The 22923-nt window shown below is 44.2% G+C and overlaps 1 long non-coding RNA gene across 2 annotated transcripts; it reads right to left on the bottom strand.

The window, feature by feature from the left end:
• Window positions 1-758: 758 nt before the first annotated feature.
• Window positions 759-21609, bottom strand: LOC102550048 (uncharacterized). Of its 2 annotated transcripts, none has more exons than XR_015631503.1 (5): window positions 21574-21609; window positions 21329-21445; window positions 4041-4167; window positions 2421-2507; window positions 759-1271 (listed from the first exon to the last, which is right to left on the bottom strand). It is a non-coding gene; the product is annotated as an uncharacterized LOC102550048 (long non-coding RNA). The 2 variants fall into 2 exon arrangements; XR_015631502.1 differs by having other exon boundaries at window positions 4041-4170; window positions 21574-21603.
• Between the last annotated feature and the right edge of the window lie 1314 nt (window positions 21610-22923).

Consider the following 22923-nt stretch of genomic DNA (forward strand, 5'->3'; position numbering starts at 1 on the left):
CAGACATTGGAATTGTCAGCAAGGTTGTGTCCTGAAGGAGACAGAGCCACCTCTAGACTTCCACTCGGCCTCCGACATCACCTAAAGGGCAGAGGGTTTTACCTTAGATCTTCATTCTTGTGAACGACCGCAAAGTGTGGTGACACCTGGCCCACATGCCGGAATGGCGACTCCAAGCTAAGGTTGAATGGATGCTGCCCCCCTCCCCCCACACTAGAAGGCACACGTGCTTGTGCTGTGTGACATTGATAGCTGCCATGATGACCTTTAACTAGATAGGATTCTGGGTGTTGGCAGTGACAACTGGACTCGGGGAAGTTGCTCTTGTGGTCCAGTTGGAGGCTGGGATTTGTCAAGGATACCCCGGTTCTCTTGGTATGGTCTGTCTTTGTCCAGATGGCTAGCAAAGGCTATTGTCCAAAGTGCTCTCCTATCAGTAGGAGGGGGAAAAGTTCCAGAAGGCAAGCACTCTCTGTCCTCTGCTACATAACTCTTTATACTCCTGTTGGTTAAGGCTAGACCCAATACCAGCTCAGTTCCAGAGTTAAGGAAATGGGATGGTGCCCTCTCTGACCACAGCTTCTACTAGTAGAGACTAAATCCAGACATCCCCGCTCCCCTATGGGATGGCATGAGTGACATGGGGTGGCATGGGATGGCATGGGATGGCAGAGGAGATCATAGCACATGGGACCAGGGCAAGCTCCACCAGCACCAGCTTCAATTCCCATTAAGATGCAGTCCTATCTTCCCCATCATTCCAAGAATCATCTGACTTTCATTGCTAAGTTGACAAATTATGTATGAAGTTGGGCTCTTCGAAAACTACACCATGACTCCTCTGCTAAAACTCCTACAGCAGTGAGGGTACCTTCTCTGAGGCACAATGTTCAACTTAGGGTGATTCAGTTGAAGATATTTCAACTCCCTAGTGCTGTATCAATGACACCCGCTCAATAACGGTGCTTAGAATGTTGAACTTTGACCTTTTCTTGGGCTAGTGACACATGGCATGACACGCCTTGATGCTGGCCAGCAGCCACAAGCCACAGCTCCCTGTCAGCTGCGTATCACCGCGAGGCAACCAAGATCTCCCCTCCAAGTGAGCTGCGACACCCAGCTGAGGTCTTCAAGAGGCTGCACACACGCAGGGCACATTGGACTTGATGTGTTTCAGCAGTCATACTGACATATTCAACAGTGGGGGTGCTGAGATAAGGCTCTGCCTTAAGTCAGGGTGGATCTGTCTTCTTGACAAAAACTGAAGAGATCTGATCAATTTAAAGGGGGTTTCTAAGTTACTAGAAATAATCAGGAACTGATTTTAAAAATTAAAATGCAGTTTCTTAAACTGTCACGACCAGTTGGATCTTCAGAATGTGGGACGTTGTATAATTGATTGCCCCGATCTCTTATCATAAGCTTTTAAAAAGAAGGGTCTATGGGTAGACTGCTCTAGAATAAGAGAGGTTAGCAAGATAAATGAGGTAAATGCAGTTGGGGAAGACACAACTGAATTCTAATCCCTGAAAAATGCAAACCTCAGCCACTTTCACAGCATCTACATGGCACCAGGCAGACAAAAGCAGCTAAAGGGGGTCTAGAGTGCACGGGAGGACATTAGAGCTTATAAGTGAACACTACGCCATTTCATACAAGGGACTTGAGCATTTGCAGATTTTGCTGTCTGTAGGGAACGCCGGAACCATAACCCTGGGACAGCAATACTTGGCTCTTCTGTACTGCCAGGCTGGGACCCACAAGTCCTGCAGCAAATTTTTCCAAAGTGGGATGTTGTGGGGGAGTGCCAGGCTGGAGGGTCAAACACTTGCTGCTTCTTGCTTCTTCCTGTCCCCGCTCTGTCCCCAGCAGTAACCCTTCCTCCCTAGTGGCTGTAGCTCTAGGGGCAACAGCTGTATCCAGCTGCTGAGTCCCAGGCCCAAGTTCTGAAGCCGCCTGGCCCCATCCCTGGCTGCAGGGCCACACTCAGAGCAACTCAAACCCCATCCTCAAATACCCAGTTTTGCCTACTCCAGCCTCATTTCCTTTTCTTCCAGTCCTTGGGATAAACGCCGTTTCTTAATAATCACTTTCTTGTTGGTTTACCTAGGGGTCCCTTTGACTCCACCAACAGTCTTAAACTTACTTAGAAGGCCATAGCAGTAGTCCACACACATAGTATGTAGCTTCAGTTATAAAGCAGTCAAAATATTAATATTTGTCTCAAGAGAGAGATACTGCCCAGTCTCACAAATATCATTAGAGCATATTGTAAAAATCGTCCTATTTTATTATTAATGATAGCTATTAATCTCTTACTGGGCCTAACTTGTAAGTTTAACTTTACCAAAGTCATGTATGTATAGAAACAAGGACAGTCCATGCCAGGCTCAATTCTGTCTACAGTTTCTGGTACTGACCTGGGACACTAGAGTATGCTCCGCCAAGATAAGGGACACCATGGTGTAGTAAATTCATTCCATCTAAACAACATGCAGAGTTTCTGCCTTCAAAACATATAATGACATATGGTATTTTTAAAGGTTTGGTCAAAAGAAAAAATAGAGATATATAAGTATCTGTACACACACACACACACACACACACACACACACACACACACACACACCTACACAAAGGAAATAGGATAAAATGTTGAATTAGATGCAATAGGTGACCCAGTACTGGATTATTGGATTGTGCTTATGACTTTTCTATAAATTGAAATGTTCTCGTGCTAAAATGTTGAAAAGAAAGAAAATCATACCCTGCCAGGGGTGGTGTGGGTGACAAAACAGATTCCAGCTCATCATTTTCCTAAGTGTACCCGCTGCTGCCTGGAAGTCCCCTCCCCCAGCCAAAGGCTCAGGTGGATGTGAGGAGCAAAGCAGGACCTGTGTGGACAGCTGGCCTCAAGTCAACCACTAGAGTCCCTGACCCTGCCAGAATCCAGCCTGGAAGGCTACAGAAATAGTCCTCAAATCCTCACCTCTGTCTGAGAGGAAGAGACCATCCCAAGATGTCCCCAAATGCAGAAAATCCCACTTTTGGCTGTCCAGGCAATTCTGTGTTTCTGACTTCAATCACTTATGCTTTTTGGGTGTTCCTTCCACAGAGGCCCCTTCACTGTGAGCAGACATCTCGCCTGCATCTCAGAGGAGAGCTCTGTGTGCCTCTCTTACAGGACACCGGCCACCTCCCTGCCCTGCCCTGATTGCTGTCTTTATTCCCCTCCGTGCCTCTGACTGTGGTGCCACATTTGGTTTTGATAGCAATACCCATCTGTGGCCATGTGTGCTCCGTGTTCTTTCCTGTGCTGGTTAGAGCTTTTGGTGAGCTGAGTTGGTATGTTGATATGGTATTTTCAAGAAAAGCATTTGGGCCAAGCATGATGGTACAGGCTTATAAGCCCAGCTCTTGGTTATGGAAGAATCCAGGCTGGAGGCTAGGGAGACCTTGTCTCAAATAAGAATGAATCTGGGCATGGTGGTGCACACTTTAATCCCAGCACCAAGAAGGCAGAAGCAGGTGGATCTTTGTGAGATTAAGGCCAGTCTATATAATGAGACGCTGTCTCAAGACAATAAAATAATAACATAAAATGTTTTACTTCAGTTCTGATAAAATTTAATTGACAAGAACTGTTAGTGTGAACTCTGGACCCTTCAGGAGAAGCCAGGGAACAGTCCTATCTCTGAAGGTCTCTTACAAAGGCTACATAGGGGAAGAGTACCCCAAGACAAGCAACAGATGCACCCAGGAGAGGGGCATGAAGTGGAGAGTTACGGCCTGCGGCTTGCTCTGTTCCCTCACACATGAACCACATTTCTCATTTGACCAGCGTTCCAAATGCCTTCTTCCCCAGAGAGGGCCAACTACACAGCTACATGTTGGTCTGCCCCGGTGAAGACACATGGCTGTTTGCACTGCTTACACTGTGTAAAAGCAAAACCTCTCAGAAGTGTAAGAAGATGCCCTCCTACCCCATTAGTCAGTCACAGAACTAGACAGCAGTATCAAGTAAAAGTTTTCATACATACCTCATGGTCAAGATACTCCACATTCAGTCAGCTACAGATGCCCAGGGAGTGTGTGCTGGAGTGGTTGCTGAGACATTCTTGGAAAACGGTGACAACATCCATTGTTATGGCCATAGGTACAGTCATTCTGCTAAATGCCCAGAAGATTAATAGTTAAAAAGGATGAGGTAGAAAGACCCAGAGACCAAACTGCAATGCACATGCTAGCAAGTGGACGCGTTCTGCAATACTAAAGAAAACTAGAGCGCCTTAGAGGAATGGCTGACTCGGGGCTGGGAGAGGAAAGGACGAGATAAGACAGGAACATGTTGTGAAGCCAGAAGTAAAGAAAGACTCAAAACCATGGGAATGTCACAGGGATGGGGGAAGGAGCTCCTGTTGGCTAAATACAGAGTGCAGAGAACCAAAATAAACAAGGGGAGTACACCATCCCTCCCACATGAGCCCCACATCTGTAGATGCAACAGGGCCTTAGCATTTCTAGGTTACTGGGTGTTATACGTGATCGAGAGATGGCTAAAGTATAGGACAGGCATGGAGGAGATGCAGATCACGCTGTGTTAGAAGGAGCTGATATCGCAGGGGCTCCTGGAGTCACCTCTCCACAGATACCAAGAAATAACTAAAGTAAGTTATAGTCTATTTACGTTCTAGCACCTCTGGGTCCATAGCAAATCAACAAACAAACACACAGAGGAGAAAACAGAACTCTTGCTCACAGCACAGTGTCAAGACCACTGGCACTCTTGGAAGAACTGCTATTGATGGAAAATCGTTACTCTGCAATGGTTGGCCTAAACAAGATTCATCTCCAGATGCCAAGCATGAGAAAAGGGTGCAGGCACGTGCAGCAGGCACTTCCACATTGACTAACCCTGGAAATTGCCTGACACCCAGAGATGAACAAAGACAGATTATGTGACCGGGGCAGCCAACTGTCTGGTGCCAGCTGCAGAGGTTGAGCAGTTACAACGTGGGTGAAGGGTATAAAGGCGCTCCCCACAAACAAGTCTGCTTCTGCTCCTGACCTGGCTCCCAGAGTCTGTCTCATTGATTTCATGTCTTCTTACTCCCTAGCCCTAAGGTCTTGTGGGGATGAGGGCTAGGGCAACATCAGATGACACAGATGCTTCTGTCCCACCTCCCCCACACTTACAGCCTCCTTTAGTTGGGCTCCCTCAACCACCTGCCGCACAGCTGCCTTCCTTGGCCCATAGGGCCCAACCTGAGGCTTATCCTGTCAACCTCAAACCTTGTGCAGCCAATTGTTCTTGGGTCCATATGCCCCTGGCTGACCTTGATTTAATTAGAAAGGTAGTCAATGAATCGGGGCCTGATTTCCCTACTTTGAACAGGTCTTAAGACAGTGGGCCATGTAGGGCATAGGTCTGATGCTGAGGTCCAATTGGTTCTTGATCTATCAATAAAGATGCTAGTGGCCAATGAGCTGGGTGAAATAGGCAGGACTTCCAGGACCCCAAAGGCAAGTTGGCAGATTCGGGGAAGAAGAAAGGAGTGTTTCACTGTGCTTAAGAGAAGAAAAGCCAACCAGTCATGTGAGATCTTGGGCGGAGCGGCCATAGGTGCTTCTCTGGGTGGGAGGTTGGAGTGTTGAGTTGGGACTGAAGATGGCTGAGTAACTGAAGTTAAGAATAGATTTAGGGTGCTGAGCTGGGAGTATTGAGAAGGGCACGTTACCCACAGCACCCAACAGTTGAGATTAAGCTGCGTGTGTGTGTGTGTGTGTGTGTGTGTGTGTGTGTGTGTGTGTGTGTGTGTGATCTGTGAATCAAATATTCTCTGGGCAGAGACTGGTAATGCATCCTGTTCCTGGACTACAAGCTACACATGGCAAGCAATATAGAAAGTGAGAATCTACTATTAATTTAGGAATTCTTGGATGGATTACACACACACACACACACACACACACACACACACGCACACAGAGTGATAAAATCCTAGGAAGAGGGGAGAATCGATATCTCAATGAGCAAAGCAGAATGAGTCACATAGCTCCAGTACTGCAAAACGGAAAAAAAGGAACACAGGGACAGCCTCAGCTCAGAGACACTGGGAGCTCCTGCTGTGCAAAGAGACAGGTTGGCTGCTCTAAGGCAGAGTCAGATGTATGTCTACTTCATACAGCAATAATCAAAGAATAGATTTTTAAAATTTGATTTAATTTTTTTAAGGATTTTTTTAAGAATGGAATATAGATTTTGCCTGAGCCACGTGGAGATTTCTTCCTGCAGTTTGGAACTGATACAAAGAGCTAAATATGAGAGTCAGGGAGACAGATGGTAGATGCAGCCTGTTTCCTACAAGCAAATAATCGAAGAGTAGGGATAAAGTTTTAGTTAATTGTTTTTAAGGTAGACGGGAATACAGATTTTGCCCGAGCCATGTGGGGTTCTCTTCCTGCAGTAAGGCAGAAGGGAGTATAATGGTAGTTATTTAAACGTATTAAGTATACAGAGATATTAAGCTCCACAGAAGGGAGAAGTTAGGAGATTGAATGAAAAATGCTTTAGAGAAGATTTTAAAAAGTCTTGAGGGAAAGTTTCTCGGGATCTTTGAACACGGTCTACTCAAGGGATTTCTTTGCCTGATACAACATAGACAGAGCGTGTAACTAGGCTTATACAGTAAGTAGACAGAGATATTAATATAGGCCTTGATCTCATGAAAGTCGGGGCAAGAGACAGTAGAAGCACTATCTCGTTGGTTAGTATTCTGTTTGGATTGCTTTATTCGGTTTGAGTTGTCTTATTTATCAAAATGAGTGTGGTTTTGAGTTTGGTTGTTATACTAAAATTCCTCTGGGAGAGAGGTCGAGATAAATGTTTAATAATTTCTGAATACTGGACCAAGGACTTGTTATGTTGGAAGAGAGGCTCTGTGTTTGTGCTGACAGGGAAGGAAAGGAGGCTCTGGACCCCGTCCAGGGCCATATGGACCAGCTCTGACAGGGGAGACCCCTCTGAAGAACTAGAAAAATTCAAAAGAATCAAACAGGACAGGTAAAGATTCTTTGTGCCATCCTTCACGAGGCATGAAGACATACTATAATTGGTTATTAATAAAAGTAACTCATAAAACGACAGTTGTCTTTCACCGTCTCAAACAAGGAGCAGAATTTCATCCTTAACTGATCTGTGCACCCTGCACAATCCATATGGATACCTTAATCGTACTGAAATTTTGGTTGTGAGATTCATATATTACAGAATGTACAGCCTTGGTGAGGTTCACCCTCAGAGATGCTGAACTGACCTGCTTGGCCCCCTGCTTCCAGTTGCTGCCCAAAACAGCTTTGTGGATTGCACTGATTCCAGGTCATCTCGCCTCATCCAACCTTTCACATAGATTCGGTCAGAACGTCAGTCAAGCTCTGAACCTTCCAAATACACAGAGACTGGATAAGAGATGCTAGAGAGGGCTTCCTTAAGTCTACCCGAACTTACTAATTTTCCTACCCCTCCCCACCCATTTAAATAATTTTCCATCACCCCTATTCAGCAGGAAGACGTTGTGGAGAGTTGTCATCCTGATTGCTTGGGTTTGGGTGTCCATTTATGGGTATTTTAAAAATTATAGATTGGTTATCATTTTAAGGGATAATTTGGGAATGGTCATAATTTTGAACATGTGGGAAATAGGTGGGATGGATTACTAAATTTTATCCTTGAACAAAATATTGGGTAGCTATAATCTTAATTGGTAGAAATCTTTATAATTGATAAAAATTGAAGTTATAATCTCTTACATTGGTACAGAATTTATATTGATACAGCTTTAAGGTTTTCATTGGTGTGAATTTCTTATATTGATACAAAATTAATTTTGTTACTCTTAGTATTGTTACGCTTACATAGTTATTGTGTCTATGTAACTCATTTAAGAATTACAAGGCTTAGACCCAGTCCTTCTAATTGCTGCTTTAAAAACTCTTTTAAGATGATTAAGCAACACAAGTTAAGGGCCAGATAGCAAACTCGTGGTTATGTTAGATTCTGATTTAATTATAATAAAGTACCTTCAATTTACACAAATAGAAATAGCTAAGAGTAGCTAAGGTTTAAAGGTTCAAGATACTTTAGTCTTCAAAACATCAGAAATCCACAGACTGTGACATTTAATGTTATTTCACTATTAAGTATCATTTGACAATGAGACACGTCTACTCCAGACAATTTTCCCATTCTTCTTCAAAGAAAAATTGAGCATCTTTACCTCCGGGTGAGATAAAGGTATGGGTCATGGCAAGGTAGCCATGGGGCAGAAATTGCCTATTTTATCTGCAGACAAAATACTGTCCTGGAAAAGAGCACACTATGCAGAATAGTCGACTGATATCTCTGCCAAGACAGGGTAAACAGTCCTTAATAATCATGCTTTGCAAAGGTCTGTCAGATGATCCTGGGCTAAAAGGCTAAAGACTGATGCTCCAATGTTATAAGAATTAGGGGGCTGTCCAGGTAGTCAGTTGTCTCTGCAACTGTTTAAGTTTGAGAAGCTGTGTTTGGTGCTTCCTATATACCCAGGTAATATTTAAGTCATTCTTGGAGTTCTGACGGGGTTAAAGATTGGTTATTGTCTCATAATCAAAATTAAGTTGTTTAACATTGAAAGAGAGGTTATAGAGTGGAAGACATGGTTTTCAGATGGCATTACAGGCTATAATCTAAACATAATCCAGGGATAGAATCATAATTCTTTAAGTTAGAAATAATGGTAGAGTACTTTATCTAATTGACAAATATGAATGTTAATTGTATCATACTGTATAATTTACATGATTTTTACTCATTTCCATGCCATCACTCTGATGTCTAGAGATGACCTGCAACCCCTAGAGCCAGTCAAACATAAATTTGGCATCACTGTGGTCATCATTGCCACCATCCTGGCGGCTGTAGTGGGTGCAACTATATTAGCAGTGGCCTTGACACAAACCTTGACAACAGCAGAAACGCTGGATGGAGTAGTGTCCTGCACTGCTGATGCCATCTAAGCACAGGAGATGCTTAATCAACATCTTTACTGGGTCATCCATATTTTACAACAACAGGTTGACCTGATGTCAGAAAAGCTTGAGATGGACATGTCTCTTCCTATGTGTGACCCTAGGTTTAGTTCTTTCTGCCTGACCCCTTACCAGGTTTGTAATTCCACCTCAGAGAGGCTGAAGTTGGCCCATTACATTAAGGTGACATGGTCCACCAAGTTCCTCAATTATTCTATAATGCTCAAAGAACAAATATGTAAGTTAAATGTCACCATACCTCCGGTTATGTCCTTTGAAGTGAGCTTAAGTATGGGACAACCTTAAAAGGCTCTTTGACTCCTCTTGGATAGTCACTTATGCAAAGTTAGGGGTGTTCTATTGTTAGTAATCATTCTCTTTAAGAGTCTTATGCAGCATGTCTTGCCAGCACTCCATTAATAAGACTATGCTCCAAGTCCTGCCCTCCTCCCAAGGTTGTACAGCTCAGGTTTTCAGAGATAAGAAAGTTCTTCCAATAGACCAACCTACTCCACTGGGTACACTCTCCAGAGCTGTACACTGACACTCCAGGGCTGGTAGTCAATGATGGATAAGACCCCAATAGCTGGGGCAACCTAAGACAGGCATGGTTCCTTATGTTGGTCACTCCTGAGGTGGGGTCAACAGGGTCAAAGCACAGAACTCTGACTCCCACTGAGGTGCCAACTTCTAAATGAGAAAGAGTCAATGCGCAGAGGAGTGAGTCAGCATGTTCTGACTAGTGCTCCCACCCCCAGTGGCCCATGCATATGCAACAGGCGGTTCCACATTCAACCATGCCAGAACCTGCTTGACACCAGTGATGGACAAAGATAGTGCATCTGAGGCAGTCAATAAGTCAATCAGCTGGTGCCACCTTCATGGGACAAGCAGTTACAGACAAAGGAAATGTGAATCAAGTATATAAAGGCATTCTCACTACAACAATAAACAAGTCTGCTTCTGCTCCTCGCCTGGCTCCCAGAGTCTGTGTCATTGATTCTTACCCTGTACCCCCAAGGACCATCTCGGGGGGCTGAAGGGTAGGACAACAGAGCTAGATATTTGCGTAATGTCTGATGTCTTCCAACAGTGTGGGTCTTGTCCTCAAAAGAAGAATCATGTCTTAATAGGTGTTGGCAAATCAGACAACACCTATCATGACCTTTAACAAAATCAACATTAGCATTGCCATTCAGAAGCAGGTAGCCCTACTAATGGTGCAGACATGGTGCTTGCCTATAAAGTATTCTGTAGAGGACTCATTGACTATACAGTACTCTGGATGTAATGTGCACCTCAACTTTAGATATTTTATGCATATGATTTTATATGCATTTGTGGTTTTCCTGCATGTATGTGTGTATGAGGATGTCAGATCCCTTAGAACTAGGGTTAAAGACAATTGTTAACTGCCATGTGGGAATTGAAACCAGTATGGTGTGTGTGTATGTGTGTGTGTGTGTGTGTGTGTGTGCGTGTGTGTGTGTGTGTGTAGGTATGTATGTATGTATGTGCACCATTTGAATGACTAGTGCCAACTGAAGTCAAAGGAGGGCACTGGATCTTCTGGACCTGGAGTTACATACAGTTGTGAACCAGCATATGAGAGCTGAGGACTGAACTCAGTTCCTCTGCAAGAGCTGCAGATTTTCATAACTGCTGAGCCATTTCTCCAGTCCCAGAATATCTTGACTTTAATCAATAATCAATCATGAGAAAACCCAGTACAAAAGACTGTGATTTCATGGGCTAGAGACATGGCGTGGTGGTTAGCAGCACTGGCTGTTTTTCCAGAGGATCTAGATTCAATTCCCAGCATCCATATGGCAGCTGACAACTGTTCGTAACCCAATTCCACAGGATCTGAAACCCTCACACAGACACACATGCAGGCAAAATACCAATGCACATAAAATAAATCATTAAAAAAAAGGCTCCGATTTCATTAAGCCTTTAAATTTTCCAGTGTCATAAACTATGACGACATATTAATAGGTGTAAGAGATCTGGCAGATAAAGACAATGGATCCTAGATTTCGGAAAAGTGCTATGAAAGACACTGCTCTGAGTAGTTGACCAATTAATAGTAGACTGACCTATTAGCCAGATGTGGTGATTTGTAACTACAATTCCAGTTGAGAAGCTAAGGCAGGGGGATCACTATAAATTTGAGGTCAACTAGGGATATATATATATATAGTAAGTTATAAGCCAACCAAAGCTTTATATTTTAACCTTGTAAAAATGTAGATAGATAATAGGTTAGCGAACAAGAATGTATCAAAACTAAGCTGAGAATTATTAACTTCTACGACTGGTCTAGATACTATTCAAGTACTTGAGGGTAAAGGGATTTATTTCCTTGTTTTTCAAAAGATTTTTAAAAATCTTAATTTTATATTCATCAATTTTGTGTGTGTGTGTGTGTGTGTGTGTGTGTGTGTGTGTGTGTGCTCAATAGCAAATGGGGTAAAATAGTAATTCTGGGGAAAGGAACTTATTCCAATTTGTTATCTGTTGATGTGATAAATACATTGACCAAAAGCAACTTGGGGGAAAAATAAACTTATTTCAGCTTACAGTTCCAGGTCACAGATTATCATTGAGAGAAGTAATGGCAGAGAGCCAAGCAGGAGCAGAAATAGAAACTACAGGGAAACTCTACCTACTGGCTAACCTCACTGGCTATGTTCAGCTCGCTTTTTTTCCAGCCCAGGAACACATAGGGATAGCACCACCCACAGTAGGCTAGACCCTCCCACACCAATTAACAAACAATTAAAACAGTGCCCCACACAATCACAGGCACAGGCCACTCTGACCTTGGCAAGTTTACAGTTAAAAGTTTCCTCTTCCTAAGCCACTTTAGGTTGTGTCAAGCTGGCAATAAAACTAAACAGGAGAGCTGTTTGCACATCTTTTAACTCTTTGTTGTTTTTGCAATGTTTCTGCTTCAAAGTAAGTTGTTTCGTGATGGGAAAATTGGAGACAAAAATGATTGCTGTAAACAGGGCAGCAGTGGCTCATGCCTTTAATTCCAGCACTCCACAGTCCCGGAGCTAGCCGGTCAGTCATCTCGAAATCCACAACCGGGGGAGTGAGGATGATTACAGGAAAGGCAGAAGGAAGAGACAGATATGGCAGGGCTACAGGTCAATACCGTGCCAGCGGCAAATGTATTTTCTCAGTGTCTTTTAAAGGCAAGCAACAGAAAGCATAACCAATTCCAGTAAGATAAGTGATGACCACGAATGCTTATGTGGCAAATTTATGGTTCACAGTATCTGTGTTTGACTATGGACAGTCTCTCAAGAACGTATGCATAAGCAGAGGAACTTGGCAGGATATAATGCATGTCTTAACTAAAAACAAAGACAGATGTCGGCAGACTCATTAATGATTAATCAATCACAAGCAAGAAGTCAGCCAAGTTAACTCTGGATGTGCTCCCAACATGTCCCCCTTTTTTATCTATATGAGCCAAAGATGTCTCAGCTATTGGCGCAGAAAGACTGTGCCTGTCTTAGGCGTCTGTTCAAGCAGTATGGACCTTACCTGTCATTGGTACACGAATCTTAGCATCCAGGCCCTGTCTTAGGTTGATCCACCTCTAAGAGAATCTTACTCATTTTTTTTTTTATCTGTAAGACCTGCACACCTTGTTGAGAAGAGCAGAAAGTTGTGCCTGTCTTAGATTGAGAAGGTTCTCAAGACGATCTTACCTGTCACTGACTACCAACTTCTGCCAGGGAAGACACTGGAGCTTAAATTTATGTAACTTTGCTTTGACATCTGTAAAAGCTCTGATGATTCCTCTCAAAAGTACAGATGATAGACACGCCATACAAAGGATCACAAAGCCAAGTCATACTGTGCCCAATGAGAGAGATGTAAATGAGGACCATGAAGACAAAATGGCCTGAAACGTTTTTAGCGTATCACCTGCAATGCCAGCAGCATCAAAAGACGTAGGCTTTGCATTTCTCAAATTCACAACCTCCTTATGCAGGTTAATAAACCTAGATAAGTATTAGTATTATGCCAAACACATTGAAGGTGCCTTTTCATTCTAGTCCAATCAGGCTGACTCTCATTATACATGTTTGGAGTGATACAAATCCATAGATATCAAGCATGACTCCAAATGGCTTCTGACTTTCATTCCTTGTACCTCATCTCCTGTGATCTGCACCACATCATGAGTCAAGTCTTCATTCTAGCTGTCTATCCAAATTCTCTTGTATGTGCAAGGCATTGCTTATATTCTCTGCAAGATGATTAACAAAACTACCTGTTGGTACCTCTCGTGCTAAAGTAGCACTGGCTATAAGTGTTATGAGGGCAACATCAACCAACAATGATCAGCCCAACTGTACATTTGCTCCTTGCCAGAGCATGATCTAATTCTTCCAGTATTTGTAAGCCTTTGTCAGAATACCAGGGTTCAGATAAATTTACAGCAAAGCTGGTTGATGTACTACCATTACAGATTGACTGTCAGACAGTGCAGAAACACAATTGGACAAAACAGAATTAAAATAAGAAACATTGAACTCATTAACAGAACCAACAACAAAGGTGATATTCCCAATTAGTAAAAGATTAGGTGGGGTAAAGTAGTATGTTACATTTATCTTAACCTCACAAATGTTTATGTGGTGAGTTTATGGTATCCAGTATCTGGCTAAGCCCATTTTATTCAGGCTTGGGCAGTCTCAGAAGGATGGATGAATAAACAGAAGAACTTGGCAGGATATAATGCACATCCTAACTAAAAAAAGAAGGATAGATGTCAACAGACTCATTTGTGATTAATCACAAGCAAGAAGTCAGCCAAAGTTAACTCTGGATGCAGAGGCAGATGCAGGCAGATCTCTGAGTTTGAGGACAGGCTGGTTCACAGAGAAACCCTGTCAAAAAATGTGCTGTAGAGGGAGGAGGTGGCTCAGTAGTGGAACAAATGCCTAACACAAGATTCTGGACTCAATCCTTATGACCACAATCCAGAGAAAGGAATAAAACAGTTCTATGCAGTGGTGTAAAACTATCCCCAAAGATACAACTGAGGGGAAAGTAAAGACAATAGATAATCATTGCATGTGGCATCTACACCACAGAATTTGTATATAAATAACAAGTAATTCCATAACCCTAGGTAAATAAATGCCTGACTCTGTGCCTTAGATTTGCAGAGAACAAGAAATGAAGATGATAGTTACTAAGTAATTTCTCTATTTTTAAGAATACATATATATTCTTAAATATATATATATATTGCTGTGAAACTAAAAATATTTTTTAATATTCTGAAGGATGAGGCAAGAGGGTTGTGTGGAGTTCAAGGTCAGCTTGAACTAGTTTAAGAGCCTGCCTCAGAAAAAGAAAACTTTTTGAAAGTAAAATTGCACTTTTGTTAGCCCTCATTAACAACGGGCTCCAGCTCAGATTTTCAGAGACAACTGTTTTTCTTTAAGTGAATTGAATTTGTTCTTTGACAATCTCAGACAAATGCCTTTCAATTATCTTACACTCCCTTTCCTTCTCTCTCCCACTCCTGTCAACGTGCTTTCCTCCTTACAAATTCTGTCCCAACATCAGTGTCTTCTTGTTGTCTTTGTGAGCCCCTGAAGGAGAGGAGTGGGAAGATGGGGGAAGGGGGTGTGTATACAAAAGCTGTGTGGATCCAACTAAACAATATAAAGTTTTAAAAGACAACAAATACTTTTAAACAATTGGCCCCTTCTAATACCTAAGAGTGTCATACAATAGCTGAACTTGAAGATGCTCTAGAAAGGGCAACCTAGGACAACCGCTGGCTTTCATCAAAACGAGCTACTGAGAATCCTCAGAGGTATGACAGAGGGTGACAAAAAACTCTAGGATTCAGTGTCCCCACCTGCAAACAAAAAGGGCACCTAGAGGACAGAGGTATGTGAGCTCAGGTTAACAGCCAGGCTGGTGTGGGCTCAAGTTGTGCCATTTTTAAAGAGTCAAGCCCCTCATGCTGCCCCAGAGCCGCTATTCCTGTGAATGTTGTCTCTCTTTCTCATTCCTGGTAAGCCTGGAGACTTTTGAAGGGAGATTTCATCCTTACTCTACTGTGCCTGGAACTGTGCCTCCTGAACACCTGAACATCCGTGTGTAGCACACACCTGATGGCGTCAGTGAGCTCAAGGGAAGCTCAAAGCACTAGGTGGGTATGCTGTGGCACCAAGGTTCACTTAGAATTGTCACACATGGGCTGGCTTGACTCTGAAGTCAACATGTAGAACTCTCCAGTGCCAAAGAGATAAAGCTGTGACCATGGGAAACATCTCCAGAAAAGGCAAAGTGAAGAATGTGCCTTCAGCCCTCAGCCAGAGGGGAGACACTGGAGTAATGTACTATTGCTCTGTGGTCCAAAATGTTTGGGAGACACAGTGAGCTGCGACTAAGCAGATGGCTGGCTCTTACTGTAGCACTTACCAGGAGACTTGAGATGCCAGCGGACATCGTGAATATCCAACGATAGTATGATCTGCTTGCAGTGCGCTCCAAGTTTATTGGACCCTATCACATCCTACCACCCACTTTTCAAAGAGGTTCTCAAGACCTTGATCCATAGAGACTATTTTAGCAACCTCTACTGAGAGAACACGAGGAAACTCAGAATGTTTCTCTCATCTACTGCCAGGGCATGCTGAGAACAGACCCAGTGAAAATGACACAGGGCAACTTGCGTTCCTCACCCAAGAGGGCCAGAGAGTCACTGTCAGTCACGACGGATCAAGATCTCTGAGGTCACTGTCAATTCTCCCTACTTCCCTTTGCCTTTCTGGTCCTCCTGATGGGTGTCTGCTACCAGAGCGCTCACCTAGTAGGCACGAAACCCTGGGCTCCATCCTCAGCACCACACAAACTGGGTGTGCAGCCAACTTGAGAGATGAAGGCAGGAAGGTCAGAAACTCAAATGCACTCTCAGCCATACGGCAAGTTTGAAGCCAGCCTAGGCTACATAAGACTCTTAACAAAGAAAGAAAGAAAGAGAGAGAGAGAGACAGAGAGACAGAGAGACAGAGAGACAGAGAGACAGAGAGAGACAGAGACAGAGAGAGAGAGAGACAGAGAGAGAGACAGAGAGAGAGACAGAGAGAGAGAGAGCAAATACAAAGAGTCCTGGACCAAAAAGGAAAGAAGATGTTCAATATTAGAGTCAATCCTTCTGTCAACTGTCCCTTCAGCCTCGTGTAGCCTTAGCGTTGAGCTATGATTCTGCTGCATTCATCTGTGGACTCACACATGGCTGAAACAGGCAAGGGCCCGCCTTATGGCCAAGCCTCTAATGTACAGTTGGAACCATTCGGCGAGTGACAGTAACATGGGCTGAGGGGCTCAGCCATGATGCCATGTTCACTATGATCCCCAAAACAAACATGGGGTATCTAGATGACCTCCGCAGGAGGCTACTACGTTCTATGGCTCAACCGGTGTTGTGGTCTCTATCTTTTCTGTTGTCCCTATCCTATTAGGTACAGTCTCAATAGGCTTGTAGAGTCAGGCACACTGGTGTGCCTTTGCCCAAGGGATGGACGCTGCATCTGGGATATTTTGGTTGGAGGCTCCAGGAACTTGGAGCTTGAGTGGAGCAAAGCTAAAGAGATGGGGAGCTGGTATTCTTGGTCTTGGAGCTGAGAAGCTGAGCTCAGCCCTGCTCCCGGCCAGCTCTCCGGTATCTGAAAATGTTGAAGCTCTGTACAGGGCAGCGTAATGGTATATACAAATAACCTGTATATTTATACTTATATATAATAACCCTTGCATTTTATATTATCTTTGTTGCCAATCTCATCTATCTCCAATATTCTAGGTTTTTCAAGACTTGTTTTTGGGCTGGAGAGATGTCTCAGCGGTTAAGAGCACTGACTGCTCTTCCAGAGGTCCTGAGTTTAATTCCCAGCAACCACATGGTAGCTCACAACCATCTGTAATGGGATCCAATGCCCTCTTCTGGTGTGTCTAAAGACAGCTACAGTATGCTCACATATGTAAAATAATCTTTAAAAAAAATAAGATATACACAGTACACACGAACACACACACTCACAGACACATGCAGAAAAACTTTTAAAAATATGCATTTGAAAGTGACCTTAAAATTTCCTAGTAGTCTAATTTCATTTGGAGGGCAGACAGGTTGGGCACCACTGTCACTGCCTGGTAGTTCCTAAGTGTCTGGGCATTTCCAAGAAGCTTCTCATTTCTACACGGACACACTACTCAGTGGTCCACATGTTCCTAATGCTGTGACCCTTTAATACAGTTCTTCATGCTGTGGTGACCCCACATTTGGGCCCGCCTTGGTCCTGCCTTGGGCCTTTTCTGTATATTTCCCACAGAGCTTTAGCTTAGACTCGTGTGTCCTCGCCTTTCCTCACATCAGAGCACAGATCAAACTTGCCTGCAGACTACTCTATCGCTGTCAGACACAGAGCTCCCCTGTAGCAATGGGCAACCTTCTTAATGTCCATGACAGTTGCCCACATCTGGGCACTGGTGTGCTTAGAGAGCATGTTCTGAAGACTCTCACCAAGCTCCCTCCTTCTTCAGCACACATAACAAGATAAGAGTCCAGTGCTCCAAGTGCGCCTGGGCTCTCAAATAACAATATTAAACAAATCAATTGCAATAAAACTCTGTTATGGACTGAATGCTCACATCCCTCCCAAGCCTCAGGCATCAGGAGGTGGGATTTTGTGGTGATTAAGTCATGAGGCAGGGACACAGATACCTTTATAAAAGGGACCTAAGGGATTCTGTAGTTACAAGTACTCACTGCTCTTACAGAAGACCTGGGTTCAGCTCTCAGCACCCAACAACCCACAGTGGACCACTCACAACTACCATTAACTCCAGTTCAGAAAACTAATGCCCTCTTCTGGCCTCCACAAGCACTTCATTCATGTGGTGTACACACAGATAAACACACAAAGACACAGACACACAGACACAGACACAGACACACACATATATACACAGAGAGAGAGAGAGAGGTGCACACACACACAGATACCCAAACAAGCAATTCATTCATTCATTCATTAAGCACTTCTTAAAGGGGGACCCCAGGGAGCCTGTTACTGTTCTATTGCTTTAAGGAAAAGACCCCTCTAAAAGTAGACCTTACTTTCTTTAATTTTAAAATGAAGGTTTTTAAAAAATGGGGTACACAAAATGCCACTATCCTACCTGAAAGCGGAACAGATTGGCAATGCTCTCCCGAGCAAGCATCAGGCTCACCTGGAGTATCGAGTGCCCCAGAAATGTCATACACTCGGGAGGGTCAAGAATCTGCATTCCTAACAAGCCACTGGGACAGAGTCCTGCTGGCTGCCGCTAGCCCAGGACCTCCATTTTGAGAAGCCTTGGATTAGGGAGAAAAGGGGAGAGTGGGAGGCACCAGTGAGATGTTATTAGAGAAGTTAAGGATTGAGGGAGTTAAATGGTGCTGGAAGGACTGGGGAGGGGGTGAACAGAATAGAATCCAGGAGACTCATGCTATCCATGAGGAACACATTCCACAACGCCCAGGTGATGCCTGAAATCACAGCTAAATATAGCTGGGCCGTTTGTTCCCAGACTTACACACCTAAACTACTGTTTGATATTTAAATTGGGTTCAGTGAGAGATTAACAATAACAAATAATACAATAGAATGAGCTATCATGACAATATATCGTAATAAAAGTTATTTAAAATGTATGAGTCGTCAATTTCTGAGAGTTCTCACTTAGTGGTTTCAGACCTTGGTTGACCTTTTGCAGTGAAACTCTGCTGGGAGCTGGATGTCCGCTGTCTGTTGTGCCCAGCCTTGCCCTCTGCATCCCATACCCCAGTGGAGGTGAGGATATGGGTGTTTCTCCAGCCCCAGCCCACAAGCTGTTCCCAGCTGGCCTCCACGGCAGCATTACTGCACCTATGGTCAACCATCTCCGTAAGAAGAGCTCTGCTTCGAAGACAGAATGGACTGAACCCAGTGGTGGGCCAGACACGAGACTGGGAAAGAAGCGAACAGGGCGTCCCAGGTTTCTGGGCTGAGCCACCTGGCAGTGATGATGGCAGTCACCAAAGTGTGTAAAGCCCCAGGAAGGAAGAATCAAAGTGTAAAGTTTAGGCCTGAATGACTCCCAGATCTCTCTGACACCCCAATGCATATAGCAGACAGGCAGGTGGGGCAGATATGTCCCATCTGTCCTCAGATTCCAGCACATACTAACATATACTAATCTTTAGAAGATGCTGTTACAGGCTGGTAAACAAAGGCAGGCTCAGAACCCCCAGTGACTAAAGGCCAGCGTGCAGTAATGCTGCCGTGGAGGCCAGCTGGGAACAGCTTGTGGGCTGGGGCTGGAGAAACACCCACATCCTCACCTCCACTGGGGTATGGGATGCAGAGGGCAAGGCTGGGCACAACAGACAGCGGACATCCAGCTCCCAGCAGAGTTTCACTGCAAAAGTCAGAAGTCTAAGGTTTGAAGTGGAAAGGCTTGCACATGGGCTAAATCAGTGTGAAGACCAGAGGAATCTAACTTATAAGATAAATTACGGGAAAATCAGAGCTATGCAACTTGGGGGGAATGAGGACAGCATCTTGGGAACCAGGGAGAAAGGGGTCAGGGTCAGATCAGGAAAATGGTTTTACCAAAACTGATGACCCATTACAAGGAGAGAGGACACTTCTAGGTCGCGACCTCCAAGCACAACTCGGCCTTGGTCCTTGCCACGTTCGACAGTGGCAAAGAGGACCCTCGTCTCCCCAAGTATCCAGTTGTAAATTAGAAAGCTGTAATTCCAGCTGGGGGTTCTGGTGACATCATAAACCACAGACCCACAGCTCAACTCACCAGAAGCCCCAGGATGGAATTACAGCCTTTTTCCCTAATCCAGGCAGCTCTGGCCACTACCATATTTTTCAGGCTATAATAGAAATGAGGAGTATTTTAACTATTTGTTTGTGTCCTTTCTTGTCCAACTCTCACCGCCTTTCTCTCCAGGCCCACTCCCAGGATGCCCTCCTCTTGGTGGCAATGTCTGCAACTTCCTCTGGTCACAAAGGCAACCCTTCCTGGGGGCTGCTCCTCTGCCCTCCTTCCTTTTTCCATTCTCCCTCAGGGACTAGCAGCCCTCTGGCCTCTATCTTAAAGTTCCCAGGTTCAAGAGAAGTCTATCTCATCTGGGTCAAGGCCATGCCCTAGAATAAAGCCCATGGAGTCACTAAAATGGAGAAGTGTTTTCAGTAGCTCCATGAGGTCCAGAGCTTAGTGGAGTCTCTCTCTGAAAGCAAATGGCTACTCACCAGCACACTTACTGGTGTGGAGTCCTTGGTCATATACATATATATATATATGTATATATATATATGTATATATATGTATATATATATGTATATGTATATATATATATATATTGTCAAACGCTGGCACACCTGAGTATCATTTTACTTCATCCCCTGCTTCTTCATCTCCAATCCACTGCTGGTGTTTCAGTTCCAGTGGGGAACCCCAACAGGAAAAGACCACAGGGCAGGTAGTGAAAGACAGCTTCCACTGATGAGACCCTCCTGTTCCTTATCCCTTTCACAGAGACAAAGATTCATGGAAGACAGAGATGAAGGCTCAAGTGATGGGGGTATTTTGTTCAAAGTCCTTTTGGTGGTTTGAGTGAGAATGGCCCCAATAGGTTCATGTTTGAATACTTGGTCCTTATTTGGTAGAACCGTTTGGGAAGGATTAGGAGGGGTGGCCTTGTTAGAAGGGGTATGTCACTAAGGTGTGTTAGGGGGGCAGGTTTTGAGGTTTCAAAAAGACTCAGGCCATTCTCAATCTCTCCTCTCCTCTCCTCCCCTTCCCCCTCCCCTCTCCTCCCCCCTCCCCTCTCTTCTCCTCTCTTTTCTTCTCTGTCTCCCTCCCTCTCTCTCTCTTACCTTCTCTCCATCACCCTCTCCCTTTCCTCTTCTCCCTCTCTCCCTCTCTCCTCTCTCCCTCCCTTGCCCTCTCCCTTTCCTCCCTCTCTCCCCCTCCTCTCCTCCCTGTCTCCTTCCAACCCCGCTACCCTTGCCCTCTCCCTCTCTCTCCTCTCCTCCCTCTTTCCCTCCCACCATCCCTCCAACTTTCAAGTCAAGATGTGAGCTCTCAGCTATTCCTGCCTTTGCCCTGGCCTCCTGAACTCTAACCCTCCAAAACCATTAGCTCGGATTAAAGTGTTTCTTTTATAGGTTACCTTGCTTATGGTATTTTGTCACACCAGCAGAAAAGAATCCTGGAGGTACCATGTTCCTTACTCATAGTTTCATTTCCCACTGTTCTGGTTAACTGGAGTCATCCACAGTCCAAAATCCTAAGAGGAAAATACCAAAAAAAAGAACTCACAAGCAGTGCAAAGGCATCTCAAGCTGACCTGCTCCGTCCCACTGGATGCCAAGCATCCTTAAAAGTCCAGCATCCCACACTGCCTATGCTACCCACCCAGGAGTCACTTAGCAGGTCCACAGCCACAGTGCTGCAGTGATCCTGATGTAGCAGAATGACTCTGTGTCACAAAGCCCGCATCATTTGCTCATCACAAAGGCACCTTGTCATCCAACATCACCACCACAGGAAGGGTGAGAAAAGGAGGGTAAAATACTGAGAGACTACATGCTTATACAATTTTTATTACAGTATGTTGTGATTGTTCTAACTTATTATCTATTGCTAATATCTTACTGACTGATTTATAAATTAGAATTTATCTTAAGAGTGTATAGAAAAAATACAGCATATATACAGTATGGTGAGTTTAAGATAGAATCTGGGAAGGTTTGGAACATAAATCCCTGGGATAGGAGAAGTTAAGAGGAAAGTCCTTGGATTCAGCCAACATCTGACTCCAGCAGTGCTCCCTCAGTGTCCCATCCCTGGGCTAAACGATTTTGAGAATAAATATCGCTGACTAATGTTCAAGCAACATGGGTTGTTATTTTTGTTTATTTGCTTGTTTTTTTTCCAGAAAGGTTAAAAATGCCACATTATTTTACAGTCCAAGAAGAAACAAGAGTCAGTCCAATTTTCTGTGTAAACTATAACTTAAATGTTATTATCATTTAATATATTGTATATATTTATATAAAATTATAAAGTAAATTATTTCATAAAGGATTATGATTTCCCCTGATACGAATTAACACCAAAGGGTTACATACACAGTGATGAACTCTGCAGAAGGGAAGCAGACCTGTGGCCTCTTTCCTGAAGTGTCACCCTCCAGTCTCAGCATCTGAGACGGCAGCTTATGGGTCTGTCAATGTGCACCATGGTATCTGCTCACACCATGTGCAGCATGTGGCCTGAACCACGGCATCATGGAGATGTCCACCAACAGCATCGGCGAGATGAAGGAGGGAGAACTGCTGCCTCGGGAACAGATGATTCAGGGTCACAGAAAACTATGATGGCTTTAGAGTTTCCTAGAGGGTTTTCTTGCAAGCATCTTCCAAAGGAGCATGTTTGATGTTCAAAGACCACCCACAAAATGAGGGGACTGCAGCCATCTTGGAGGGAGTAGACTCAGTTATAGCTGCTGTCGATACACAACCTCCTTGTGCAATGTCACATGCATGAAGCACAGAAGGGTAAGGAAGAAGCGTGAGGCAGGGGCCTGATTTTGTTCCTCTGGTATCCAGGACAGAAACAGTGTCGTCCTAAGGAGTGGAGAACACTGTCGAACGTATCCTGCGCATCTACCGGAGAAGAGGTCCCCACGCTGAACCAGCAGGCTTCTTGTTTCTCCCACTCCAAAGTGAAGTTGGCAGATTGGCCTTGTAAGAGAGAACAATT

The sequence above is a fragment of the Rattus norvegicus genome, chromosome 10 (genome assembly GCF_021556685.1).
Source record: "Rattus norvegicus strain SHRSP/BbbUtx chromosome 10, alternate assembly SHRSP_T2T, whole genome shotgun sequence".
Classification (NCBI taxonomy): Eukaryota; Metazoa; Chordata; class Mammalia; order Rodentia; family Muridae; genus Rattus; species Rattus norvegicus.